The sequence below is a fragment of the Sciurus carolinensis genome, chromosome 5 (assembly GCF_902686445.1).
Source record: "Sciurus carolinensis chromosome 5, mSciCar1.2, whole genome shotgun sequence".
NCBI classification, from domain to species: Eukaryota; Metazoa; Chordata; class Mammalia; order Rodentia; family Sciuridae; genus Sciurus; species Sciurus carolinensis.
Window position 1 is genome coordinate 166,874,209 of NC_062217.1, and position 7,119 is coordinate 166,881,327.

General features: G+C 42.1%; 1 pseudogene; it reads left to right on the forward strand.

Annotated features, from left to right (window-relative positions):
- Positions 1 to 2,065: 2,065 nt before the first annotated feature.
- On the forward strand, positions 2,066 to 6,876 carry LOC124985807 (26S proteasome non-ATPase regulatory subunit 9-like; annotated as a pseudogene).
- The last annotated feature ends 243 nt before the right edge of the window (positions 6,877 to 7,119 follow it).

The following is a 7,119-nucleotide window of genomic DNA, read 5'->3' on the forward strand; positions in this document are numbered from 1 at the left end:
TGGTTGCTAACATCCACACAATCACTGTTCACATGGTACATTGTTTAGGAGCAATAGGAATCAAAAGAGAGCAATTTTTCATTACATAGGAATTGTCATTCTGTGTTGTTAAACATGTCACAGTAAGTAACTGAGGATGGGCACAGAGGCGGGGTGTTCCCATGGGAGAAGCTTATTTCCTACATAACATGGAGTCTCAGAGCAAAATGGAGTCTGTTTAGTCATTTCCCTTAGAGTCTGGCCTGTAACATTCTCATGGAGCCAGATCTGTCAGCCCATCACAATGCAAGCCAGGATTTGTGGAGGGGCTCTGACAGACGGGGGGAGAGGGCAGTAAGCACTGTGGTTAAGGGCCCAGGCTTTAGAAACAGACTCCGACTCCTGCACATAATAGGTGCTCAGTTAACAGTAGCCCTCTTATCACAGACTCTGACAGGAGCAGTACTGAATACACATCTTAAAAGGAGTGAGCATGGATGCAGGATGCCTTTCTATTAATATGTACATGTGGTCCGTTTCTTTCATCAATGTGGTGCTATATGTATGCTGTGCGTTTTCAACATACAGACCCTATACCTCCTGCATTGAATTTATTCCTATTTATTTTTTTGGTTTTGATGCTCTTTTAAATGAGATGCTATTTCTTGATTTCTGTTCAGATAGTTTGTTGTTACTATATAGAAACACTGATTTTTTTAAACATCTTTATTAGTGCATTATAGTAATTATACATAGTATTGGGGTTTGTTTTAGCATAATTGTTATGGCTTGAATGTGAGGTGTTCCCCAAAAGCTCACGTGTAAGACAATGCAAGAAGATTTAGAGGAGAAATGATTGGGTTATAAGAGCCTTAACCCAATGTATTAGTCCCCTGACAGAATTAACTGAGCAGTAACTGAAGGTGGGTAGGGTGTGGCTGGAGGAGGTGGGTCATTGGGGTACATATTTTGTATCTAGAGAGTGGAGTCTCTCTCTGCTTCCTGATCATCATGCAAGCTGCTTCCCTCTGCCACACTCTTCTGCCATGATGTTCTGCTTCACCTCAAGCCCTGAGGAGTGGAGTCAGCTGCCCGTGGAGAGACCTCTGAAACTCTGAGCCCCCAAAGAACCCTTAAATTTTAGCCCCTAAAATTGTTTTTATCAGGTCTTTTAGTCACAGCAGCCAAAAAGCTGATTAAAATAATAATCGTACATGCATGGAATATGATTTGCTCCTCCTCAGACTCCACACTTACTCTTCCCCTTCCTCTGTTCTCCTTCCTCTACTCTCCTGGTCTTACTCCTATTTATTTATGTTTTTTTAAGTTGGTGTTTTATAGATATACCTGACCGTAGAGCTCACGGTAGTGACTCATGCATGTGTTCAGCACAGTTGGGTCAATTTCCTCTGCAGTGCCTTCCTCTTCCGGTGCTCCTTCCCTCCCCTCTACCCTGTTCCTTGACTCCACTGATCTCCCTTCTTGTCAAGGAACTTCTCCCCACAGTCTCCCCCCATTTTGCTCAAGCTTCTGCATATGAAAGAAAACATTCTACCCTTGACGACTGAGTACAACTCCACCGTGTATATACACCACATTTTCTTATCCATCGTCTGCGATGGGCACCTGGGCTGGTTCCATACCTTGGCTACTGTGGATCGTATGTTGACTTTCTATTCTGTAACCTTACTGAATTCACTTATTTGTTCTAATAGGGTTTATGTGCGCACATGCGTGTGTGTGCATGGAGTCCTTAGGGTTTTCTGTATTTAAGATCATGACATCTGCAAACAGAAACAGTTTTACTTCTTCCTTTCCAGTTTGAATGCCCTCAATTCTTTTTCTTGCCTAGATGCGTGGGCTAGGACTTCCAGTGCCGTGGTCAATAGAAGAGGCGATGGGGGATCCCTGGCTTGCCCCTGATCTTGGTGGGAAAGCTTTCTGCTTTCTGCCATTGGTCAGCTGGGGGCTTGTCGTACGTTGCTTATTTTGAGTCAAGGTACATTTTTTCTGTACCAAATTTGTTGAGAATTTTTATTATGAAAGATCGTCGCATTTTGTCAAATTCTCTTCCTGAACCCGAGATATGATGCTGACTTTTATCCTTCCTCCTGCCGATGTGGAGGACCTCACTGATGGACCAGCAAGGGTCAAGCCATCCTTGCATCCCAGGGATAAGTCCTTCTTGATCGTGGTGAACGATCCTTTTGCTGTCCTGTTGGGTTTGGTTTGCTAGTGTTTGGTGAAGGATGTCTGCCTCTGTGTTCACTGGGGATGCTGGCCTGGGACTGTCTTTTCTCACATTGTCCTCATCTGGATTTGGTGTCAGGGCAGCAATGACTCTGTGAAATGAGTGTGCATGTAGTCAGCCCTCTTCAATTTTTCAGAGGAGCTTGAGGGTTGACATTGATTCACCACTGAAGCCATAAGCTCCTGGCTCTTTTTTTGTTGGAAGATTTTTTTTTTAACCACTGATTCAATCTCCTCACTTGTTATTGGTCTGTACAGATTCTCCATGTCTTTGTGAGCTGGTCTTTATAGGTTACCTATCTCTAGGTTTTATCTGTCTTCTGGGTTATCCAACTTGTGGGCCTCTAACTGTTCACAGTCCTCTACTTGGGCTCCTTTCTATTGCTGTGGTCTTAGTTCCACTGTCTCCTCTTCCTTTTATAATCTATTTGAATTTATCCTTATTTCTTCCTTAGTCTAAATTTTTGTCAGCCCTGGTTATCTTTTCAAAAAATCAGCTCAGATTCATTGGTTATTGCTATTGTTTTTCTAGTGTAATGTTATGGTTGGGATGTGAGGTGTCCCCCAAGAGCTCACATGAGACAATGCAGGAAGGTTCAGAGAAGAAATGATTGAGTGATAAGAGTCTTGACCCAATCAGTGGATTAATCGCTTATGGGATTAATTGAAGTGGTGGGGTGGGGCTGGAGGAGATTGGAATTGGGCGTGGCTTTGGGGTATATATTTTGTATCTAGAGAGTGGAGTCTCTCTCTTTCTCTGCTTCCTGATGACGTGAGCTGCTTCCCTCTGCCACACTCTTCGGCCTTGATGTTCTGATTTACCTTGAGCCCTGAGGAATGGAGCTGGCCTTCCATGGACTCAGATCTCTGAAACCATGAACCTTCAAATAAACCTTTCCTCCTCTATAATTGTGCTGGTCAGATCATTTAGTCATAGCAGAGAAAAAGCTGACTAAAACACATATGTTTTATTTATTTCTACTCTGCTCTTGATTATTTCCTCCCTTTTATGACTGTAGGCTGAGTTTGTTCTTCTTCTATTTCCTTGAGTGAAAATCTTAGATTATTTACTTGAGGTCTTTTTTTTCTTATTGTGGGTATCTATTACTGTATATTTTTCTCTTAGAATTGTTTTTGTTTTAGTAAGTAAGTTTTAGTATATAAGTTTAGTAAGCTTTAGTAGTAAGTTTTAGTATGCCACATTTCCATTTTCATTAATCTCAATGGAAAAATATCCTAACATTCATATGTAACCACAAAAGATTACAAATAATCCAAGCAATCTTGAGCAAAAGAATAAAGCTGAAGGCATCACACTATCTGATTTCAGAATATATAAAAAGCTATAGTACTTAAAACAGCATGGTACTAGCATTAAAACGGACACACAGGTCAATGGAGCAGAATAGGGAGCCTTAGCCAGGTGTGGAGGTGCACACCTATAATCCAGCTACTCAGGAGGATGAGGCAGGAAGATCATAAATTTGAGGCAGCCTGAGAGCCCATAATTAAGCTCTCCCATTTAGAAGAAATTGATTTTAGACAAAGGGGTGCCAAGAAGACAATGGGGAAAGACAATCTCTTCAAGAGATGGTGTTGGGAAAATAATATCCTCACACAAAAGAATGAAATTGGACCCCTTACCACATACCATGTGCAAAAATCAAGATTTAGACATGAGATCTGAAAATGTAAACACACTCAAAGAAAACAAAGAAGGAAAAGTTCTTGACCTGGGTCTGGGCAAGGATTTTTTGGACAAGACCCCAAAACCCAGGCAACACACAGAAAAACAGACAAGTGGGACTGCATCAAACGAAAAAGATTCTGCACAATTGACAATCAATGAAGAGAAAACCTACAGAATGGGAAGAACTATTTGCAAACTATATGCCTGGTAAGGGGTTAATATGCAAAATATATCAAACTCAAATAGTTTAATGATAACTACTATCACATACATATGTCTCCTTTTGAGAAATGTTTATTCAGATATTTTACCCATACAATGGAATATTATTCAGCCTTAAATAAGAATGAAATCATGGCATTTGCAGGTAAATGGATGGAGCTGGAGGATATCGTGCTCAGTGAAATAAGCCAATCCCATAAAACCAAAGGCAAAATGTTTTCTCTGATACGCAGATGCTAATTCACAATAAGGGAGGAAGCTAGAGAAAAATAGAGGTACTTTGGATTAGGCAGAGGGGAGTGATTATGGGGGTAGGAAAGATAATAGAATGAATCAGACTTTATCACCCTGTGTGCATATTTGAGTACATGACTAGTGTAATTCCATATCATATACAACCAGAAGAATGAGAAGTTATACTCCATTTATGTAGGATGTGTCAAAATGCCTTCTAATATCATGTATAACTAATCAGAACAAATAAAAGCTTTAACTCACTAAAAAAAAGGGAGACATACAGATGGCCAACAGGTATATGGAAAAATGTTCAGCATCATCAGTCATCAGGGAAATGCAAATCAAAACCATATTGGAACACCATCTCATGCCTGATAGAAGGACCATTATTAAAAAGATAAAGATAACAAATGTTGATGAGCTTATAGAAAAGGAAATTCTGTTGGAAGGAACATAAATTAGTATAGCCATTATGGAAAACATGATGGAAATTCCTCAGAAAATTAAAAATTGAGCTTCCATGTAATCTAGAAATTCTATTTTGGGATATATATCCAAAGGAAATGAAACTAGTATGTTAAAGAGATATCTCCACCCTCATGTACTCTGTATTACTATTCACAATAGACAAGATGTGCAACCAACTGACACATCCATTGATGGATAATAGGTAAAGGAAATGTGATACACACACACATACACATACACACACAATAGAACACACATGTGTGCGCGCGCACACACACACACACACACAATTTGTCTTTTAAAAGAGAAAAATTCTATCATTTGTAACAAAATGAATAAACCTGGAAACATGCTAAATGAAATAATCCAGACACAGAGAGACAACTGCTGCATGATCCCACTTACCTGTTGTATATAACACAGTTGAACTCATAGAAGCAGAGAATAAGATGGTGGTTACCAATAACTGGGAGAAGGGGGAATGGAGAAATGTTGGTCAAAGAATACAGTTAAGTTAGGGTGAATGACCCTGGAAGGGGATTTTACAGTATGGGGACTATGGTTAATAATCATGTATTGCACACTTCACTTGAAAATGCTGAGGGAGATCTTTATGTTCTTGCCACACACACACAGACACCCACACACAAATGATAACTATGTGAAGTGACAGATGTGTTAGTTAACTTGGTTTAATCCTGTCACAATGTTTACATACATCAAAACATCATATTGTACACCATACCTCTATGCAATTTTTATGTGTTGATTATACCTTAATTAACTGAAAATAAAATAAAAGGAATAAGCAAATCATCCTAGTCCTGGAGCAGGGCTATGCTGGCTGAAGTGTCAGCACTGTGACACTCAAGACTTAGCCCACAACTCTGCACTTCCCTGGAGCAGGGAGCGCCACCTAGAGAGCCTCAGCCCCTAGTGACTGCCACAAACCAACCTGCTGCGTGGATTCCGCAGGCTGTGAACTTCTCTGGATCGATTTATATTTCCTTGCCTGGAAGATAAGGGAAGTGGAGTCCTTCTCTAAGTCTCTATCTGATCAAAATCCCTGTGCCTGATGAGTTGAATACTAATTAGCTGCTTAAAAGCCAAGATTCTGCATTTTCAGTTCTTCAGAAATACATACCTGAATGTAAGACATCAATACTATAAGGCAGTTTTTCATTATCTTACCGAGAATATTAAATAAATATACAATATTACAATATATTTTATAATGTAGTTATAAATAGACACACACTATGTATTTTTATGTAAGTTGAAGCACACTATTTAGAGAGGCAGATGATATATATTCAGATGTAGACTTGAGGGGAAGCCAGACATCCAGGATCCCGGGCAGCGGTGCGCCATGTTGGATAGGGACGTGGGGCAGAGCTGGGGCTCTTCTGGAGCCTGCGTGGCGACATCCATGAGCTGATGCGTTGCAAGGAGGAGATCAAGGCACAGATCAAGGCCAACTACGACATGCTGGAGGGCCAAAAAGGAGTTGGGTTGAACAAGCTGCTGGAGGACTTGGAGGGCTACCCCCCAGCCGACGTGGACCTGAACCAGGTCTACACTGCAAGGCACAGCATCATCTGCCTGCAGAGTGAATGCAAAGAGGGGATGAAGCAGGTGGAGGTGGCCCTGCACCAGCTGCACGCTCGTGACAAGCAGAAGCAGGCATGAGACTTGGTTGAGGCCCACGAAGAGGCCATGAGCTGCAGGTTGAGCCACAGTGAGGGCCACAGCCTGCCACAGGCCTTGGCCAGAGTGAACAGCACCAGTCTGGCTCTCCAGCCAGCATTGCGGGCCTGCAGGTAGATGGCGAGATGGTGACGTTTGGCTCTGTGAACACCCAGAACTTCCAGTCGCTGCATAACGTGGGTAATGTGGTGCAGCACAGCGAGGGGAGACCCCTGAATGTGACAGTGGTCCGCAGAGATGAGAGACACCTGCTCCAGCTTCTTCCAACACGCTGGGCCGGGAAGGGCCTGCTGGGCTGCAACATCATTCCTCTGCAGAGGTGACTGTCCCTGCAAAACAGCAGCAGGAAAGCTTCATCCCGTTCCCTGGATGTGGCCCTGGGGGGATTCCTCATTCTCTTTGCTTCCCAAGTGTAAAGATCTGGAAGAGGCTGGAAGCCTGAACATCTGGGTGGTGGACATGCTGTGGCCTCCAATGTGACCTCTCTGGATTAAGGCATTGTTAAAACATGCTTTGTGCTTGGCATCTTTGGCACATTGGGCCCTGCCCCGAAATGGGAATTCTCT